We start from the raw sequence: 21,834 nt of genomic DNA, 5'->3' as shown, positions 1-21,834 counted from the left end.
TTATAAATAACCTAGAGATGATTTAGAGGGAGGATGTGCATAGGTTATATGCAAATACTATGACATTTTACATAAGGGACTTGAGCATTCATAGCTTTTGTTATTGGTGGGGGTCCTGGAGCCAATCCCGCATGAATACCGAGGGGTGACTGTATATGTACAAAGACAGTGATGAATTGACGTATAGGTGTACTACTTTTTAAATGTAACCTGTTAAAATCTGAATTAAAAAATTAAGGAGAGCCGGGCGCGGTGGCTCAAGCCTGTAATCCCAGCACTTTGGGAGGCCGAGACGGGCGGATCACGAGGTCAGGAGATCGAGACCATCCTGGCTAACACCGTGAAACCCCGTCTCTACTAAAAATACAAAAAACTAGCCGGGCGAGGTGGCGGGCGCCTGTAGTCCCAGCTACTTCGGAGGCTGAGGCAGGAGAATGGCGTAAACCCGGGAGGCGGAGCTTGCAGTGAGCTGAGATCCGGCCACTGCACTCCAGCCCGGGCTACAGAGCAAGACTCCGTCTCAAAAAAAAAAAAAAAAAATAATAATAATAATAATAATTAAGGAGACGGGCGCCTGTAGTCCCAGCTACTCGGGAGGCTGAGGCAGGAGAATGGCTTAAACCCAGGAGGCGGAGCTTGCAGTGAGCTGAGATCCGGCCACTGCACTCCAGCCCGGGCGACAGAGCGAGACTGCGTCTCAAAAAAAAAAAAAAAAAAAAAAAAAAAATTAAGGAGAGGTGTGCAGTCATTTAATCAATTCTTTATGTTTTTTTCCTTGAGACGAAGTCTCTCTCACCCAAGCTGCAGTGCGGTGGCACCATCTCAACTCACTGCAACCTCTGCCCCCTGGGTTCAGGTGATTCTCCTGCCTCAGCCTCCCGAGTAGCTGGGATTACAGGCACCCACCACCACACCTGGCTAGTTTTTTTTTTTTTTTTAGTAGAGACAAAGTTTCACCATGTTGGCCAGGCTAGTCTCGAACTCCTGACCTCAAGTGATCCACCCACCTCAGCCTCCCAAAGTGCTGGGATTACAGGCGTGAGCCACCATGCCCAGTCTCGTTAATGAATTCTTATAAGCCAACACACTTAGCAGTTTTACATGATTGACGTTATGAATATTTGTTTCATACTCAGTTTAATAATTGAAGAAGAATGCATTGAATGCAATTACAATGAAGGATGCTTAGAAATGCTCTTGGGAAAGTTCATTGCTGGTTAGATATCTAAATCTGTACATATTTTTATTATTTTCATTGAGTCAGATGCTGTTAGAACTGGACATGATTTAGAGATTATCACCTATTTTATATGGAGATTCAGTCAGTATCCCCCTGCAAACTTAAGCTAGTGCTACCCCATATTTTTGTGTCAATAGCGTATAAAGTAGGAGTGAATCACTTGAGAATTTATTAGAACTTTTGCTGTAAATATAAGTTTATTCTTAAGTTTAAATTATTTGGCAACTTTAAGTTCATTTTTCTTAATTTGGCTAAATTTAAATTTTTTTAATCTACCTTTGTAGCCATGTAGTGTTCCTATTGCATTTAAATTAGAGCTTATTGTGTGGTAAGAGCTAAGGGCCCTGAAAGAAGTCAAAGCAATTGTATTACATTTATTATGTAAATATAATTGTGTTTTTATGTAGTTGTAAATATTTATTATGTTTGCATGTAGTTGCCAAGAAGTGTGAAATGTCTGAGATTTTTGCCTTCAACACAAGCTCAAAGGCAGGCTTGCCAGCCAGCCTGCTGCAGTTTCATGGATGCTGGCAGAAGACATAAGACTCTTGGGTCAGAGATGAAGGACCTTATTACAGTAGCAGCCAGAGTGTCAGCATCTGTCCCAGTTGGCTGAGACATGTTGAGAACAGAATGGGGCAGGAGAAGGAAAGCACGGAAACGAATTAGGAGGTATTGCCATAATGCAGGAGAAAGAGGATGGTAGCTTGGACTAGTATAGTGGCAAAATGTAGTTGGATTTTGCGTATGTTTTGGAGGTAGCTGAAATTGGGATTTCATGACATACTGGATGAGGTATGACGGAAAGAAAGGAGCCAAGGGTGATTCTGAATGTTCTGATCTGATCATTGGAAGAATGTGGAGTAGCCGGAAATGGAAGTAGGATAAAGAAGATTTAAACCTGCAGGTGGGGAGGGTGTGGGGGTGGGGTGGGAAAGAGCCAGAGTTTAGTTTTGAACTTGTGAAGTTTCAGGTATCTTCAAGACTTCAAAGTGGCAGTGTCCCGAAGGGAGCTGAATATAACTAATCTGTAAATGAAGAGAGAGAATTTGGGAGTGTAGGGCACATCGATGCTATACAGTGTCACGAGCATGAGTGAAATCATGGATGGAGAAGAGGGGACCAAAGTCTGAGTGTTGGGGCACTCCTATTAAGACTTCAGAGGGGAACTAGCAAAGGAGTCAGACTGAGGGACCTTGAGAGTGTGGTGTGCTTAGCAAAGAGGTAAAATTATATGAAAGGAAAAGGAGGGTCAGTGGTCACACAGTGCCTCTAAGATTAGGACTGAGAACTCACGCTAGACAAGAGCTGCTCCGTGCGCTGGTTGGTAGAGAAGCCTTTGGTGTGGGTGTCAGAGAAGGTTGGAGAGGAATAGTAGGCATCGGTAGACACAGTTCCCCTAAGGTGTTTTGCTGCAAAGGGAATGAGAGAGATGGGGCTGCAGCTGGTAAGGAAAGTGGGGTCCCCACAAGTTTGTTTATATATGAGAAGTAACATTTTCAGGAGTGATCCAGTGGAGTGGGGGAATTGTTGGGAGATTAAGTGTGCCAGCTGACCGTGGGGGCCCTTGAGCAAGGCAGCAGGATAGAGTAGATGGAAACATGGTGCTGAGTGGGTAGATGGGGGCCGAGGCCAAGGTCTCCTGATGTCGTTCCTTTTCTAGGTGAAATAGGAAGTCGGGCCATCTGCTGAGATATTAAATGAGGGAGTGTTCCAGGGGTGGAGAAAGGAGAGGGCAGGTGTGAAATGGTAGGCAGGGAAGGAGAAGAATGGACCAGGGAAAAGTAGTTTGATTTCCAGACAGTGGTGAGGACCCACCTGAGGGTCCTGGCCTTGACTACAAAATGAGACCCATCAGACCAGCTCTCTTTTCCTCCAGCCTTATTGAGATCTGTGGGTGCAGGCATGACATAAGCGGAGTTGAATTTGCTGATACGGTTTTACCGAGAGAGTTTTTCAGGAGAGTAGAAGAAGGGGATAGAAGTATACACGAGGAGGCCGGGCGCGGTGGCTCACGCCTGTAATCCCAGCACTTTGGGTGGCTGAGACGGGTGGATCACGAGGTCAGGAGATTGAGACCATCCTGGCTAACACGGTGAAACCCCGTCTCTACTAAAAAAAATACAAAAAATTAGCCGGGCGTGGTGGCGGCGCCTGTAGTCCCAGCTACTCGGGAGGCTGAGGCAGGAGAATGGCGTAAACCCGGGAGGCGGAGCTTGCAGTGAGCTGAGATCCGGCCACTGCACTCCAGCCCGGGCGACAGAGCGAGACTCCGTCTCAAAAAGAAAAAAAAAAAAAAGTGTACACGAGGAAATGATTGTGGAATATAAGCTGAGTAGGAAGGGAAGAGGGTCTTGAAAGCTGGTAGGCGCATCACTCTTGTCATTTAGACTTTGAATATTCAAGGCCAGTTCGTAACTATATATACACCAGTACAAAAAAAATTTAAGTCAGATTTGCAAAAAGTTATTTTGAGCAGGTAAAGAGGAGGAGGCTGTCTAAGTTCTACCAAAGCCAAAGAATAACAGTAAAACCAAAAAGCTACAAAAAAACCCAATAGTCTCATCTTTTGATTTATTTTTTGTTTGGCAGTCATGGTATAACTGAAAGCCAAGAAAAGCCCCTGCATTTTTAATGGATTTACTCAACCATTTCCTTTAAAAAAGTAAGAACAAACAAGCTCACAGGTTTTATTCTTATAAAAACACTGCATGTTCATTATAGGATGTTTTGAAAATAATGTTTACAAAAATTCTGCTATCCAGTTAACAGTTCTGCTGTACTTTGTGGTCCAGTTTTCCTCCCTATTCTTTCTGTGTAATTGAACCACATACATATAATTTTGTTTCCTGTGTTTTTGCACTTAACAAATGAACAATATGAATTTTCCCCTCATGTTATTTATAACTCTGTATAAATATCAATTTCAGTGGTTCTCTAAAGTTCCATTGTGTAAATGTGCCAGGATTTTGTTTACTCATACTGTTGGAAATTAGGATGTTTCCAATTTTTTAAATTTAAATTTACTTTTTGTCATAAATAATGATCCAGGGAATATTTTTATTTCTTATTTTTTTAAGATTGATAAAAACAGCATTATTGGGTCAAGGAGTATGATTGTTTTTCAGTTGCATATTGCCAAATTAATTTTTATGACTGTATTAAGATACCTTCAGCCGGGCACGGTGGCTCACGCTTGTAATCCCAGCCCTTTGGGAGGCTGAAGCAGGTGGATCATCTGAGGTCAGGAGTTTGACACCAGTGTGGCCAACGTGGTGAAACCCATGTCTACTAAAAATACAAAAATTAGCTGGGAGTGGTGGTATGTTCCTGTCCCAGCTACAGCAGGCTGAGGCAGGAGAATCGCTTGAACCTGGGAAGCAGAGGTTGCTGTGAGCTGAGATTGCACTACTGTACTCCAGCCTGGGTGACAGACCGAGACTCTCAAAATAAATAATAAAAATAAATTTTAAAAAAAAGATACTTTCAGGCAATCAGTACAACCATTTAGAAAAAATCTTTGCTGATTTGACTTTTGGAAAATCATAGTGTTAATAGTTTAATTTGTATGTCTCTGATTCTTGTAAAGGTTAATATTTTTCCATAAATGTGTTGAGTGAATTGGTTATATGCGTGGAAAAATAAAAATCCCTACCTACCTCACACATAAATCAGTACTAGATTAATCAGGGACTTAAATATGAAAACCAAAACTTGTTTACAGCAAATTCACAAGAACATATGATCTCAGTGTTAGATGAATTTTTTAAAGACAATAGAAGAGGCAAAGGTAAACTGATAAATTTGACTAAAATAAAATGGAGAAACTTCTGATCATCAGGTACTAGAAAAAGACTAAAAAGTCAAGATACAAGGTCAATGCAACAGTAAAGAAAAAAGAGAAAAGACACAGGATGATCTGTGTGAACTGATACAGAGTGATTTCTAGGGGTCTGAGGTTTACCTGCCCTGTGATACATTTTTTTGTTCTCTATATTTAGCCACACACTTTAATCATCACTTTGCCGAAATCGGGAGAAAAGAAAGACTTGATTTAAAAGCCAACCCGTCTTACATTTCCACCAGCCATGTGTGAGGTTTCTGGTTGCTCTGCACCCCTGCCTTTGTCATGATATTGTCTTGATAGTGTTTGTGCAGTGGTATCTTTTTGTGGCTTTAATTTACATTTTGAATGATTAATACTATGAAGCACCTTTTCGTGTGCTTATTAGCCATTTGCGTGTTGTCTTTGGTCAAAGGTCTGTTCACATCTTTTGCTCATTTAAAAAATTAGGTTTTATTTGTATCTTGGTATAATCTCTTGTCAGTTATGATACACAGATATTCTAACCTGTGGCTTAGAAGATATGATACAGGTATTGTATAAGCCTGTGGCTTATCTTTCTTTTAGTGGTTTGTTTTGAAACACAAACATTTTAAATTTTAGTTATTAGATTTTAATGATGTCTGACTTAGCAGAGTTTTTCTCTTATATATTGTGCTTTTGGTATTGTGTCCAAGAACTCTGTGTCCAAACTAGGGGCACAAAGCGTTTTTAAAGAAGTTTTATAGTTTCAGGGCTGAGCGCAGTGGCTCACACCTGTAATCCCAGCACTTTGTGAGGCCGAGGCGGGCGGATCAGAAGGTCGGGAGTTCGAGACCAGTCTGGCCAACATGGTGAAACCCAGTCTCTACTTAAAAAACACAAAAATTCGCTGGGCATGGTGGCATGTGCCTGTAATCCTAGCTACTGGGGAGGCTGAGGCAGGAGAATTGCTTGAATCCGGGAGGCGGAGGTTGCAGTGAGCTGAGATCGCGCCACTACACTCCAGCCTGGGTAACAGAGCTAGACTCCGTCTCAAAAAAAAAAAAAAAAAAGAAGTTTTATAGTTTTGGTTCATACATTTAGGTATATGATCCATTTTAACTTAATTCTTACCTGTGGTGTGAGGGTTTACATTTCTGTTTTTAGTTATTCAGTTGTCCCAGCACCATTTGTCAAGAAGACTTTCCTCATTGACTTGTCTTGGGACTTTTCTTGAAAATCAATTGACTATAAGTGTAAAGACTTATTTCCAGACTCCTTTATTCTCTGATGTGTATGCCATTCTCTATGTCAGCAGCACACTGTCTTGATTCCTATAGTTTTATAAGCACTTTCGAAATCGGATAGTATAACTTTGTTCTTTTTCAAAATTGCATTTCAATACAAAGTTTAGGAATGTTGTATCAATTAATATAAAAAAGAGCTTACTAAGCTTTTGATAGGGATTGTTTGAATCTGTAGATCAATTTTAGAAGAATTGCCGTATTAATAATAATGAATCTTCCAGTTCAAAAACATGAAATCTCTAATTACTTAGAATCTCTACATTCTCTTAGCAGTGTTTTGTAGTTTTGACTGTATGAATCTTGTACTACATGTTAAATTTATTCCTCAGCAATTTTATATTTTGTGAACAGAATTGTTTTCTTAATGGACTTTTGGTGTGCCAGTAGTTTTATTGTTGTAGGCTTGTAGGGTGTGTGTGTGTGTGTGTGTGTGTGTGTGTGTGTGTGCGCGTGTGCGTGAGATTTCCTTGGGTTTTTCTTCGTATAAGATTTTGTCAGCTAGCCAGGCGTAGGGGCTTATGTCTATAATCTCAGCACTTGGGGAGGCCAAGGCTGGAGGATTGCTTGAGCCTAGGAGTTCAAGACCAGCCTGGGAAACATAGGGAGACCCTGTCTCTATTAAAAGTTAGCTAACTGTGGTGGTATGCATCTGTAGTCCAAGCTCCTTGGAAGGCTGAGGCAAGAGGATTGGTTGAGCTCAGGAGGTCGAGGCTGCAGTTAGCTGCGATCGTGCCACTGCACTCCAGCCTGATGACAGACTGAGATCCTGTCACAAAAAAGCAGCTGAGGTGAATGGATCATGAGGTCAGGAGATTGAGACCATCCTGGCCAACATGGTGAAACCCTGTCTCTACTAAAAATGCAAAAGATTAGCTGAGTGTGGTGGCGCGCGCGCTTGTAATCCCAGCTACTGGGGAGGCTGAGGCAGGAGAATCACTTGAACCCGGGAGGCAGAGATTGCAGTGAGCCGAGATCACACCATTGCACTCCAGCCTATTGACAGAGTGAGACGCCATCTCAAAAAAAAAAAGACAAAACTAAGATTGTATCAACTATGAATAAAGGTGGTTTTATTTCTTCCTTTCCAATTTGTATGCATTTTTTTTCTTGTTCCACTGGCTCAGACCTTCAGTACAGTATTGAGTAGAGGGGGTGAGCGTAAATGTCCTTGTCTTTCTCCCAGTCTTAGTGGCAAAGCATTCAGCCCTTCACCATTAAGTGTGATGTTAGCTGTAGGTTTTTCATAGTTGCCCGTAATTAGTTTGCGCAAATTTCCTTCTATTCTTAGCTTATAAAGTTTTTTATCTTCAATAGGTGTTGTCAGTGCCTTCCTGCAGCTATTTTTTTTTTTTTTTTTTTTTTTGAGATGGAGTCTCGCACTGTCACCCAGGCTGCAGTACAGTGGCACTATCTTGGCTCACTGCAGGCTCTGCCTTCCGGGTTCATGCCATTCTCCTGCTTCAGCCTCCCGTGTAGCTGGGACTACAGGTGCCCGCCACCACGCCCGGCTGATTTTTTTTGTATTTTTAGTAGAGACGGGGTTTCACCATGTTAGCCAGGATGGTCTTGATCTCCTGACCTTGTGAGCCACCGCGCCTGGCCACCTTTCTGCAACTATTAAGATGATCATGTGTGTTTTTTTCTTTCTTTGTTAGTATGCTATAGTGCATTAATTGGTTATTGATGTTAAGCCCACCTAGATAAATCTCATTTGGTCGAAGTATATAATGCTTTTTATATGTTGCTGAATTCAGTTTGCTGGTAAGTTTTGGCCAAGCATGGTGGCTCACGCCTGTAATCCCAACACTTTGGGAGGTCTAGGCAGGAGGATTGTTTGAGGCCAGGAATTCTAGACCAGCTTGGGCAACATAGGGAGACCCTGTCTTTACAAAAAATAAAAAAATTAGCCAGTCGTGCTGGTGCATGCCTATGGTCCCAGCTATTTGGGAGGCCAAGATGGGAGGGTCACTTGAGCCTGGAAATGGAGGCTGCAGCGAGCCATGATTGCACCACTGCACTCCAGCCTGGGCAACAGAGTGAGACCCTGTCTCTAAAAATAATAAAGAATTTTTGTATCAGTGTTCATGATATTGATTTTTAGTTTTCTTGTGATGTCTTTGGATTTGGTATCAGGGTAATACTGGCCTCACAGAATGGCTTGTGAAGTGTTCTTTTCTTCTCTATTAGCAGAAAGAGTTTGTGAAGATTTGTATTAATTGTTTTAATCTTCAGTGGAATTTACCAGTGAAGCCACCCAAGCCTGACCTTTCTTTATAGGAAGGTTTTTAATTATCAATTCATTCTTTACTCATTATGAGTCTATTTAGATTCTCTGTTTCTTTTTGAGTCAGATTTGGTAATTTGTGTCTTTCTAGGATTTTGTCCATTTTCTCTTAAGTTTTCTAATTTGTTGGTAAAAGGTGGTTTATAGTATTCCCATATAATCCTCTAAATTTCCGTAGGTTTGATAGTGATAGCCTCTCTTTCATTTCTGATTTAGCTAATTTATGTCTTCTCTCTTAATTTCTTTGTCAGTCTAGCCTAAAGCTTTGTGTGTTTTGTATCTTTTCAAATGACCCACTTTTGGTTTTGTTTATTCCTTCTTGTTTTTCTGTTTTCTATTTTATTTCTACTCTAACGTTTACTATTTTATTCTGCTTTCGTTGGGTTTAGTTCTTTTCTAATTTCTTAAGGGTGAAAGCTTAGGTTATTGATTTGAGACCTTTTCTGATATAGGCATTGAATGCTGTACATTGTTTTCTAAGCACTGCTTTAGCCACATCCCATAAATTTGTGTATGTTTTGTTTTCATCCTGTTCAAAATATTTTTTAACTTTCTCTTCTGATTTTTAGTCTTTGGCCCACTGGTTGTTTAGAAGTGTTTTGTTTCATTTAGAAATACTTGGTGTTTCTCCAGATTTATTTCTGTTGTAGATATATAATTAATTTGCTTCCATTGTGGTCAGAGAACATACCTGGTGTAATTATAGTGTCAGTCTTTTCACATTTATTGAGGCTTTTTGAGACAGTCTTGCTCTGTCCCCCGGACTGGAGTGCAGTGGCCTAATCCTGGACAAGGCGCAGCCCCAACACTCCTGGGCTCCAGTGATCCTCCTGCGCCAGCTTCCCATGTAGCTGGGGCTACAGGCGTGTGCCACCATACCTGGCTAATGTGTTTTTAAATTTTTTGCAGTAACTAGGTCTCACTGTGCTGCCCAGGCTGGTCTTGAATTCCTGGGCTCATGTGATCCTCCCACCTTTGCCTCCCAAAATTCTGGGATTACAGGTGTGAGCCACCACACCTGGCTATTGGGGCTTATTTTGGTCTATCCTGAAAAATGAAGCCTTGAAAAAATATTAGTTAGGTCAAGTTAGTTGATAATGTTGAAGTATTATATACCTTGCTATTTCATGTTTATTTGTTCCATCATTTATGATCGGCTTTTTGAAATCTTCAGGTATTATTGTTGAATTGTCCGTGTCTGCTTTCAATTCTCTCAGGCTTTGCTTGATGTATTTTGGGGTTTTACTAAGTGCATATGTGTTTACAGTTGCTGTGTCTTCATTATGTATTGACCCCTTTATCATTTTGAAATGTCCCTTTTTGCCCCTAGTAATACTTAAAGTCTATTTTGTCTGATATTAATGTAGCTATTCTAGCTCTCATGATTATTATTTACATGGAAACTTTTTCCTGTCCTTTTTAAGTGGTTTGCGTCTTTCTGTGTTAGGGGAGCCTGTTGTAGCCAGCACATAGTTGTTTCTTTTTTAAAAAAGATTTAGTCTGACAATTTCTACTTTTCGAGTAGAGTGACATCAGCAAACTTTTTCTGTAAGGATCAGATTGTAAATATTAGGCTTTGCATGCTTTATGACCCCTTAACAATGCAGCTTTATGACTGCAGTGAGAAAGCAGCCAGAAAAGATATGTAACAAAGTAGGAGTGGCTTTATTCCAAGCTTTTATTTATGAACATTGAAATTCAAATTTCGTGTAATTTTTGTGTCACTTTTGTTTTTTTATCATTAAATAATAAAAAACCCCCACATTTTTTAGCTTTGAAATACACAAAAAGGATGATGTGCTGAATTTTGCCTGTGAACTAAAGTTTACTGACTCCTGGAGTAAGGGTTTATTAGTCCATTCACACTTAATGTGATTATTGATTCCATTAGATTTATGTTTGTCATTTTGCTATTTTTTTAAATTTTGTTTTTGTTTATTTTTTCCTCTGTTACTGCATTATTTTGTGTTAAGTGCATATTTTTTGGTGTGCCAATTTAATTCCTTTGTTGACATTTTATTTTTTAAATCATATTGTCTACGTAATTTTATTCATGGTTTCTCCACAAATCACTCCATGTATCTTTACTTATCACAATGTACTTCAAAATAATGCTACCTTAATACTGATAAAATACAGACACTTGGCTTCATGTCTTCTTTTCCTCCCCTGACTTTATGCCATTATTTTTATTTTTGAGACAGAGTCTCGCTCTGTTGCCGAGGCTGGAGTGCAGTGGCGTGATCTCAGCTCAACGCAACTCCCACCTCCCAGGTTCAAGCGATTCTCCTACCTCAGCCTCCCAAGTAGCTGGGATTACAGGCATGCACTACCACGCCAGGCTAATTGTTTTCTATTTTTAGTAGAGACAGGATTTCACCATGTTGGCCAGGCTGGTCTCGAACTCCTGACCTCAAGTGATCTGCCTGCCTCACCCTCCCAGAATGTTGGGATTACAGGCGTGAGCCACCACGCCCAGCCTGTGCTATTATTTACATAAATTGCTATATGTTGTATGTTATAACCTCAACAGTACTGTTAATAGTTATTAACCTATACAATCTCATGCCCTTTGAAGAAGAGAAGAAATGAAAAGAATATAGTTACAGTATTTTAAATTAACCTACACACTTATCATTTCCAGTCATCACCAAATGTGATGAATTCAAAGTACTGAAATGGTTGCTATTGACAGTTTAGTCCAGCTTCATACTTACTTTTAGGGAAGGAGATTTTTTTTTTTTTTGGAGGCAGAGTCTCACTCTTGCCCAGGCTGGAGTGCAGTGGCCAGATCTCAGCTCACTGCAAGCTCCGCCTCCCGGGTTTATGCCATTCTCTTGCCTCAGCCTCCCGAGTAGCTGGGACTACAGGCGCCCGCCACCTCGCCCGGCTGGTTTTTTGTATTTTTTAGTAGAGACGGGGTTTCACCGTGTTAGCCAGGATGGTCTCGATCTCCTGACCTCGTGATCCGCCCGTCTTGGCCTCCCAAAGTGCTGGGATTACAGGCTTGAGCCACCGCGCCCGGCCGGAAAGGAGATTTATTGGCCTCCTCATTCCTTTTTTTAAAATATAGTTTTTATAAATGATTTTTTTTTTTTTTTGAGACAGGGTCTCACTCTGTTGCCCAGGCTGGAGGGCAGTGGCATGATCTTGGCTCACTGCAACCTCTGCCTCCTGGGTTCAAGCAATTCTCCTACCTCAGCCTCCTGAGTAGCTGGGATTACAGGCAAGTGCCACGCACCACCATGCCTGGCTAATTTTTGTATTCTTAGTAGAGACAGGCTTTCACCATGTTGGCCAGACTGGTCTCGAACTCTTGACCTCGTGATCCGCCTGCCTTGGCCTCCCAAAGTGCTGGGATTACAGGTGTGAACCACTGTGCCCGGCCCATGGATTTTTTAATGATGAATGAATTGAGAATATTTTAGGGTATTGATTGGCCACTTGAATTTGTGTTCTCCCTCTTGCTTTCATGATTTCTTTCTTATTCTTGCCTTTCTTCTTCCTTTCCATCATTCTTTTTGTGTGGGTTGTTTCTGTGCTTTGCCTGCTTGCTTTTAGAATTGTTAGACTTTCTCTTACTGATTTCTAACAGCACAGTTTATGTTATAAAATTAATCCTTTGTCATATATGTTTGCAGTTTTTCTCTGTTTTTTGCTTTATGTCATTTTTTAGTTATCAAGAAATTTATACATTTTGCACTGTCAGCTTTATTCATCTTTTATGGATTCAAGGTTTTATGTTACGTATTAGAAGGACTTCTGCAGTGCAAGGCTTTTAAAAATATTTTTCTCCAACTTTTATATTTTAAAAATATAAATATTTACATATTCAATCTTACTGGAATTCATTTTGAGATAGGAAATTAAGTAAGAGCCCTGCTAGACCCACTAGTCCCAAAAGTTTCTCCTACCTGCTCATCATCATTCATTGATAGTTCACCTTTCCCTGGTGGTCTTCAGATGTCTTCTTAATGACTGACATACTCTTCCCATATGTCTCTTGGTCTATTTCTTGACTTTCTATTCTGTCTTTCCCCTTCTCCAGTGTTAAGCTGTTGTCACGTGTTTTTAATATGTCATATAGCTCATCCTCCTTCAATTAGTCTTTTAGAAGTTTTCTCTTTTTGTTGTTTGCATAACAAAGTTAACTTCACTGTCATTTTGTTGACTTTCTTGAAAAAGCATTATTGGTGTTTTCTTGGGATCTTGAGTCAATATTTTGACAGGATTGAATTGTTTTACCTGAGAATAAGATGTGTCTGTGTGTATTTGATCTCTTATGATTCTCTAAGGAGTTTTAAAGTGTTTCATGTAGTTTTACATTTCCTATTCACTTTTTTTGAAGCTGTTATAAATAGGTTCTAGTGTTTTATTATGTTTTCTTATCTGCTTCTTAAAATTATAGAATCTACAAAAATTAGCTGGTTGTGGTGGCACTTGCCTGTAATCCCAGCTACTCTGGAGGCTGAGGCAGGAGAACCGCTTGGACCCGGGAGGCAGAGGTTGCAGTGGGCCGAGATGGCGCCACTGCACTCCAGCCTGGGCGACAGAGCGAGACCCCATCTCAAAACTAAAAATAAAAAAGTCATAGAATTACTAGTGATTTTTACATATGAATTTTGTAATTGGTCACTTGACTGAGTTCCTTTCTTTCCCCGATACAGTCATGCCCTGCAAAATGACAGTTTAGTCTATGATGAATTGAGTGTGTAATGTGGTCCTATAGGATTATAATACCATATTTTTACTCTACCTTTTCTTTCTTTAGATATGTTTAGATACACAAATACTTACCATTGTGTTACATTGCCTACAATATTTAGAACAGTAACGTGCTTTACAGGTTTGTGGCCTAGAAGCAATAGGCTATACCATAAAGCCTAGGTAAGCTATACAATCACAATTTGTGTAAATCCATGCTATGTGTGCACAATGACAAAATCACCTAACGACGTATTTCTCAGAACACACCCCGTTGTTCAGCTGCATCTATTGAATTTTCAGGTGTTTAATCATTTCATAAGGATAATTTTGTCTTCTCCTTTCCAATATTTATTTTTGTTTCTTGTCTAATTCACTGGCTAATATGTTGGAAATAATGCTAATTAATAATATTGATAATTGATGTCCTCGTTGCTGGCTTTCAGCATTTCTTCATTACAGCTCTGATGTTGTGTGTGTGTGTGTGTGTGTGTGTGTGTGTGTATGTGTGTATATATATATCATTAAATGTCCATCTGTTTCTGTTTTGCAATGGGTTTGGGGTGTCAAGAATTGATGTTTAATATTTTTTCAGATCCTTTTTGTGACTAGTAGCTATGATCATATTATTTTACTCCTTTTATCTAAAGTAATATATATTAATAAACCTCCATATTAGAGCCACGGTAGCAATCCCTGGATATACCTTATCTAGTTGAATTGCTTTCCCCCCACCACTTCCAATGTTTGCTGGTATTTAAGGTTTGTACTTCAATGTTCCTAAGTGAGATCAGTTTGATTTTTTTTTTTCCTGTCATCTTTGTCAAATTTTGGTATCAGTATGCTTTTGACCTCAAAAATAAATTTGGGAGCTTTGTGTTTTCTCTGTGCTCTGAAGTGGTGTTTTGAATTTTGGACCTGTCTTGATTGTCCTTCCCTTTCTTCTCCTGAAGGAAAAAGAGCCGTGGTAGCTCCTTGATCACTTTCTCAGTTTCTTTGACAATTGTTAGCTTCTTTTGGATTCCTGTGTCTTCTACTGCAAAGTCTGATGATATATATTTTGCTATAAAATTACCCTTTTCATCTGAGTTTCAAATTCATTTTCATAGAATTTTCAAAGTAGTTTTACACATTTTGGTTCCTCACGAATGTGTGGTTATTGCTCTGTTTCTAATGTATAAGCACATTTCCCTGTCTTGGTTATGCCAGCTAGTTGTTTACCAATTGAGTTTTCTCTTGTATAATCAAAGAATCAAGTCTTGTAATGTTTAATGCTGTTACTTTTTATTTTCTAATTCATTAATTTGTGCTTTTATCATTATTTTTTCTGATTTTTCTTTTGCTGGCTGGGGGTTTATAATTACTGACTTCTTGAATTGAATGCGTAATTTGTTTCTTTTAATTCCTTACTATGTAGTTTTGTAAATGTTTAAATCTTTGAATTTTCTGTGGACCCGGTTTTAGGGTCTTGCAGAATCACATAGATTTTGATATGTAGCTTTTTTTTTTTTTTTTGAGATGGAGTTTCGCTCTTGTTGCCCAGGCACTGCAACCTCCGTCTCCTGGGTTTAAGCTATTCTCTTGCCTCAGCCTCTTGAGTAGCTTGGATTACAGGCACCTGCCACCACGCCCAGCTAATTTTTGTATTTTTAGTAGAGACAGGGTTTCAGCATGTTGGCCAGGCTGCTCTTGAACTCCTAACCTCAAGTGATCCGCCTGCCTCAACCTCCCAAAGTGCTGGAATTACAGGCATGAGCCACCGCGTCGCCCGGCTGATATGTGGCGTTTTCATTATGTTCGTATACCATTTTTGTTCACTTTGAGATTTTGTCTCTGACTTATTTAAAGATGTTCGATTTTAATTTACTTAATTTTTTTTTTTTTTTTTTTGCTTGTCCTATTTACTTTTATTATTGCCTTGTGGTTAATTAAGGAGATCTCTTGGACTTTTAAAATTTATGAAGGTTTTAATTGGGGCCTTTAGTAACTGTTGCATAAGTTCTTGAAAAGGAGATGTGTTCTCATTTTTTAGGGTATAGAATCCCATATGTCTGAAAGGAAAATTAATTTTGTAATTTAAATTTGCTATATTCTTCATTTTTGTTTACTTCATTTTCCTCGGCTGAAAGAGACATTTTAATGCTGTTCCATTTTATGTTCAAAAATTTTTGGCAGATTTTTTCATCATTGTATTATGGCTTATACTTTTCATAATGTGCCCCTTTTCATTTTGTTTGACCAGTTTTTCTTGAATGCAATGCCATCTTGTTACTCTAGCTTCCCTGTTGCTTGCCTATGCCTTTTTCCATTCTTTTCTGTAAGAGGACTATTTTTTTTCTTCAAAATTTTTCAGAATTGGTGTTTGTCAGTTAATTGAAAAACTTCACTAAACTAGGACTCGTGTACTTTAAACATTTTATTTTAAATTAAAACAAGTAAATGCACTCTTTCATTAATTTCTAAATGTAGGACCAATGTGTTTTCTTTAAACATCTATTGACCGAACTCTATCAGCCTAAATGATACAATCTATATCCTCACGTAATGTGTCTAGGATTTCTAGTTTAGTACTTCTTTTAAGTATTAGAATTAGAAGTTTAATTGCCTTTGCAAAACAATTTTTGTACAAAGGCCCAGTTATTTTTTTCAAGGTAGCATAATGGAATGTATTTTTTATAATGTATTTTTGGTTGCAGTAAGTTTTGGGGGAACAGGTGGTTTTTAGTTACATGGATAAGTTCTTCAGTGGTGATTTCTGAGATTTGGGTATACCCATCACCTGAGCAGTGTACATTGTACCTAATGCGTAGTCTTTTATCCCTCACCCCCTCCCACCCTTTCCCCTGAGTCTGCAAAGTCCATTGTATCATTCTTATGCCTTTGCATCCTCATAACTTAGCTCGCACTTGTAAGTGAGAACCTACGATGTTTGATTTTCCATTCCGGAGTTAGTTACTTCACTTAGAATAATGGTCTCCAGTTCCATCCGGGTTGCTGTGAATGCCATTCTTTCATTCCTTTTTATAGCTGAGTAGTATTACACACACACACACACACCCCACATTTTCTTTATCCACTCATTGGTTGATGGACGTTGGGTTGTTTCCATATTTTTGCAGTTGTGAGTTGTGCTGCTATGTGTGTGCAAGTATCTTTTTCATATAATTTTTTTTTCCCTCTGGGTAGATACCTAGCAGTGGGATTGCTGGATCAAATGGGAGATCTACTTTTAGTTCTTTACGGAATTTCCACACTGTTTTCCATAGTGGTTCTAGTTTACATTCCCACTAACAGTGGAGAAGTGTTCCCTTTTTACCACATTCTTTTTTTTTGTTTGTTTGTTTGTTTTTTGAGACAGGACCCTACTCTGTTGCCCAGGTTGGTGTGTGGGTGTGCATGGTGTGATCTTGGCTCACTGCAACCTCTGCCTCTGGGTTCAAGCAATCCTCCCACCTCAGCCTCCTGAGTAGCTGCGACTGCAAGCACACACCATCACGACCCGCTAAGTTTTGTAATTTTTGGTAGAGACGGAGTTTCACCATGTTGGCCGGACTGGCCCTCGAATGCCTGACCTCAAGTGATCCACCTGCCTCAGCATCCCAAAGTGCTGGGATAACAGGTATGAGCTACTGTACCTGGCCTATTATTTATTATAGATATAGTTTTGTTTTTTTTTTTTTTAAAAAGGAATGTTTCCCTAGTCTTTTTGCCTGTACCTGATTCTGCAGAAAACATTTTTAGCCACTTGCATTTATTATTTCTAAATCAATTAGCACTATTTTTATATAAATAATTTTCAAAAATGTACTTATTTGTTCATGTGTTTAAATTGCATAATGAATTTAAATACAAAAAAAGTTTGCATCTGAGTATCAGCCATGCCCAGGAACTATCTTTGGTATTGGAGATATAGCAGTGACCACTACTGAAAACATTCCTGATCTCAAGTAGAACACACTTAGTACAACTAGCTGGTAGCATAAGAAAATCACAGGCACAGTGAAGAAGAGAATAGTTGGAAAGAGTGGAAATACTGGAGAGATTTTATGATATTTTGAAACTTTCTGAGATAATTTGTTTTAGTGTGTCCTTTCCATATATAACATATGATTGTTGTTTTTTTTTTTTCTTAGTCAGATCTTAAAATGTTTTTCTTCTAGGCCGGGCACGGTGGCTCACGCCTGTAATCCCAGCACTTCGGGAGGCCGAGGCGGGTGGATCATGAGGTCAGGAGTTTGAGACCAGCCTGGCCAACATGGTGAAACCCTGTGTCTACTAAAAATACAATAATTAGCTGGGTGTGGTGGTGGGCGCTTATCATCCCAACTACTCATGAGGCTGAGGCAGGAGAATCGCTTGAAACCAAGAGACGGAGGTTGCAATGAGCCGAGATCGTGCTATTTCGTGCCATTGCACTCCAGCCTGGGCGACAAGAGCAAGATTCCATCTCACACACACAAAAAAAGTCTAATACTTGAATTTACTCCATTTATATATATTGGTATAACAAACATTTTGGAGCCTACATCTTATATTTCATGTTGTATTTGTATTGTAATTCTTTTTTATTATATGGTCTGTTCCGTTCTTCCTTTTTCTGTTCTCCCTTTCTGGGAAGACTTTGGTATCTCTTATTTTTCTTTTTTTTCCTAAGTGAATGGCAAGTAGTGTTCCCACAGGTTCAGGAGCAGTGGAGTAGAATCTAAGAAACTGAGATGAAAGTACATGAACCATGCAGGTTCAGAAATTGACAATGCAACTTAGGGTGTAGAGAGATATTTACAACGCTATTAACTTTTTATGTGGATTCTTTGCTTTATGTTAAAGTCTTTATTCTTTTAAATTGCCTTCACAGATAATTTAAGCCTGTGGCTCTGGTCTGTGGATCCTCTTTCATCATAATGCTGAAACATCATTTGCGTTTTTCACTGATGGTACTGAAAGCAATGATGGATAAAACTGATGATGCCTCACCATGAGTCAAGGCAGTGGCACCAAACTGTAATAGTAAATGTAATAATAGTCATATGTTTTTTACTTTAGTAAGAACCAAGCACTTTAGTTAAAAAAAAAAAAAAAGGTTATACTTATGGATGCCATTGATGAAGCTATAAAAACTATTAATTTTATGAAATCTTTACCCTGAGCATACATCTTTCTAAAATCCTTTTTATGAAATGTGAATATTTCAAAGATACTCTACAGTACATACTGAAGAAGGAAGAGTGTCTCCAGGGGAAGTGCTTGTTGTTTGAATTGCTGGCTACACTAGCTAACTAGCTCCTTTTTTTTGTGAAATAACCACTTTTACTAAAAACAACAATCGACAGACACACATGATTATTCCATGTGAGTTTTAATATTTTCCCATAAATGATCAACATGAGTCTGTCACTTCAATAAAAACAAATGACAGTATTGTTGCCAGTGATAAAATTCAAAGTTTCTTTTTTTTTTTTTTTGAGATGAAGTCACGCTCTATTGCCCAGGCTGGAGTGCAATGTTGTGATCTCGGCTCACTGCAGCCTCTGCTTCCTGGGCTCAAGTGATTCTCCTTCAGCCTTCCGAGTAGCTGGGATTACAGGCGTGAGCCATAATGCCTGGCTAATTTTTGTATTTTTAGTAGAGACGGGGTTTCACCATGTTGGTCAGGCTGGTCTCGACCTCCTGACCTCAAGTGATCCACCCACCTTGGCCTCCCAGAGTGCTGGCATTATAGGCACGACCAATGGCTTTGAATGTTATAGAGTAAAAAAATTTCATGTTATGGTTTCAGATTTTACAGGGCAATTTAACATTAAGAAACTCATTCATTGAGCTTTGATATAGTATCAAAGAAAGATATCCATAGTTATATGAAAAGGTTATTAAATAAAATATATTTTTCCTTTTTCCAACTACGTATCTGGAGGAGGCTGAATTTTCTTCTTACAGGTAGTCCCCCATGCACAGTTTAATTACCCACGGTCAATTGTCATCTGAAGACAGCTAAGTGCACTACAGTAAGATATTTTGTGAGAGAGAGTCCACATTCTCATAGCTTTCATTACAGTATGTTGCTATAATTGTTCAATTTTATTATTACTTATAGTTGTTAATCTCTTACTGTACCTAACTTAAAAATTAAACTTTATCATAGGTATGTGTGTATAGGAAAAAAGCAAAGTATACTTTATATAGGGTTCTGTACTATCTGTGGTTTCAGGAATCCACAGGGGATCTTGGGATGCATCCCCTGCAGATAAGAGAGGGCTACTGCTCTGTAACAGATCCAGTGCAGAAGCAGACGTGAGAGCCCAGCTGTCTTCCTTTAAGTCAGGCCGAAGAGATTTACAGTAATGTCATGTGGTGCCACTTTCACTGATTTTTATTATTCATGAAAATGATATTTATGTTAACAAGTAAAGAGGATATTGTCATTTTAAAATACATATAAAATTAGGCTGGGCACAGTGGCTTACACTGTAATCCCAGCACTTTGGGAAGCAGAGGTAGGAGGATTGCTTGAGGCCAGGAGTTCAAGACTAGCCCGGGCAACAGAGACCTCATCTCTACAAAAAGTAGACAAAATTAGACCTCATCTCTTCAAAAAATAGACAAGATTAGCGAGGCATGGTGGTGCGTGCCTATAGTACCAACTACTCGGAAGGCTGAGGTGGGAGGATGCTCTTGAACCCAGGAGGTTAAGGCTGCAGTGAGCCGAGATCATACCTCTGCACTCTAGCCTGGTCAACACAGCAAGACTCTGATTCTGTGTCTTCAGTAAATAAATAACAAATTTTCTCAGGGTTTTCTTTTCTTTTCTTTTCTTTTCTTTTCTTTTTTTTTTTTTTTTTTTGAGACAATTTTCAGTCTTGTTGCCCAGGCTGGAGTGCAGTGGCGCGATATCGGCTCACTGCAACCTCCGCCTCCCAGTCTCAAGCAATTCTCCTGCCTCAGCCTTCTGAGTAGGTGGGATTACAGGCACACGCCACCATGCCTGGCTAATTTTTTTTTGTATTTTTAGTAGAGACGGAGTTCACCATGTTGGCCAGGCTGGTCTCAAACTCCTGACCTCAGGTGATCCGCCTTGGTCTCCCAGAGTGGGATTACAGACATGAGCCACCATGCCTGGTCTCTCAGTTTTATTTTCTAGTAGAGTACATTTCAATAGACACAACCCACATAAACAATGCTGCTTCTTGTCTTCCAATAATTTTTAAGAGAATAAAGGGGTTCTGAGACCAGAATGTTTGAGAACCACTGATGTAAGCAGTAGAATGACAGGTAGGACAGTTTGATGTAGAGAAAGAATGTGAGCTTTGCAAATAAATAGCCAGGTTTAGATTCTGGATCTGCTGTTTCTAGTAGCAAACTTTAACTTTTTTGGGCAAATTCCAATCTAATAACCAGTTTCCTCATTTTATAAAATGGGGTTAATAAAGCTGTTTTATTTATTGAAGGTTAAGTAGTTGTTTGATCTTTTTAATTTTTTCATTATGTGTTATGATGACTGACAGACATGACTACCTCAAGTCATTTCTTTAAGAAGAGGTTGAAATTATTTGAAGAAGTTATCCTTTACCCATATGGATAAAGTATTTAAATGTGTAAAGCTTTTTCCCTTGAAACTTTATATACATTTTCACGTATATGTGTAAACTTAAAATTTTACAATTAGAAAAGCAGTAAAACTAATTCAGAACATTTACTTAGGCATGAGACAGATGGTAATCCTATAAAAAGATGGCATGTATTTTTGGATGTGCAAACAGAAAAACAGATACTCTTAAAAATTTTAGAGTAATCTTTGCCTAGAATATGAAGGGAAGAGAGAAAAGACCATATGGCCTAATAGAACTTTTACAGTTTGTAATGTCTAGGATTGCATTTTGTTTCTTTAATATTAGTATTGATTAATAGCTTACAAATATGGATTGGTAGTTGAAAAAGGAGTAATTTTCAAGTAGGTAATTGCCAGGTACTTTTACCGTGGTTGCTAGTCTCTCGTGTTTTGGGGTATGGGCGTGATCGTGGGAAGCAGGACTATTTGAATCTCACATTTAGTAGGGTTAATCAGTTACTGATTCTAGCAGTTATAATATTTCATTATGCTTGGGTAGAAGACATGCTACTAAGACACTGAGTTCACCTAATATACAACTTCATTTACTATTCAAAAGTAACTGGTGCTTCAAATATTTTGGTTTTTATTTTTTACAACTTACTCCGAAACGTAGTACATGACAGTAGACTTTTAAAAATTGGTTCTTCCTTTTGGGGACATGGTATTACTGATCCCCTGATAGGTTCTCTGATCTGAATGGTTTTTAGTAAGAATGATTCCATCTGCAGACCACCCAAATCTTACCTGTAACTAAAAGGAGACAATCGTCAGGTTCTCTCTGTCCTGTCAATTCCCACCTTGTATACCATTATATTACAGAAGGATTGATACTACAATTTATCTGTTCATACATCTGTCTCTCCTACTGGGTTGGGCGACCATCAGTTA

General features: G+C 39.0%; 1 protein-coding gene across 2 annotated transcripts in view; it reads left to right on the top strand.

Annotated features, from left to right (window-relative positions):
* The window catches only part of LOC105476945 (suppressor of cytokine signaling 6), a 122,269-nt gene that overhangs the window by 10,379 nt on the left and 90,056 nt on the right, over nt 1-21,834 (top strand). Inside the window, exon 2 of one of the 2 annotated variants that reach the window (XR_011616806.1) lies at nt 18,196-18,353. The exons of the other annotated variant lie outside the window; for it this stretch is intronic. The gene's annotated coding sequence lies outside the window, so the exon portion shown is untranslated. The remainder of the gene's footprint in view (nt 1-18,195; nt 18,354-21,834) is intronic. 2 annotated transcript variants of the gene reach the window in all.

The sequence above is a fragment of the Macaca nemestrina genome, chromosome 19, assembly GCF_043159975.1.
Source record: "Macaca nemestrina isolate mMacNem1 chromosome 19, mMacNem.hap1, whole genome shotgun sequence".
Taxonomy (NCBI): domain Eukaryota; kingdom Metazoa; phylum Chordata; class Mammalia; order Primates; family Cercopithecidae; genus Macaca; species Macaca nemestrina.
This window is presented reverse-complemented; position numbering and strand designations above follow the sequence as displayed.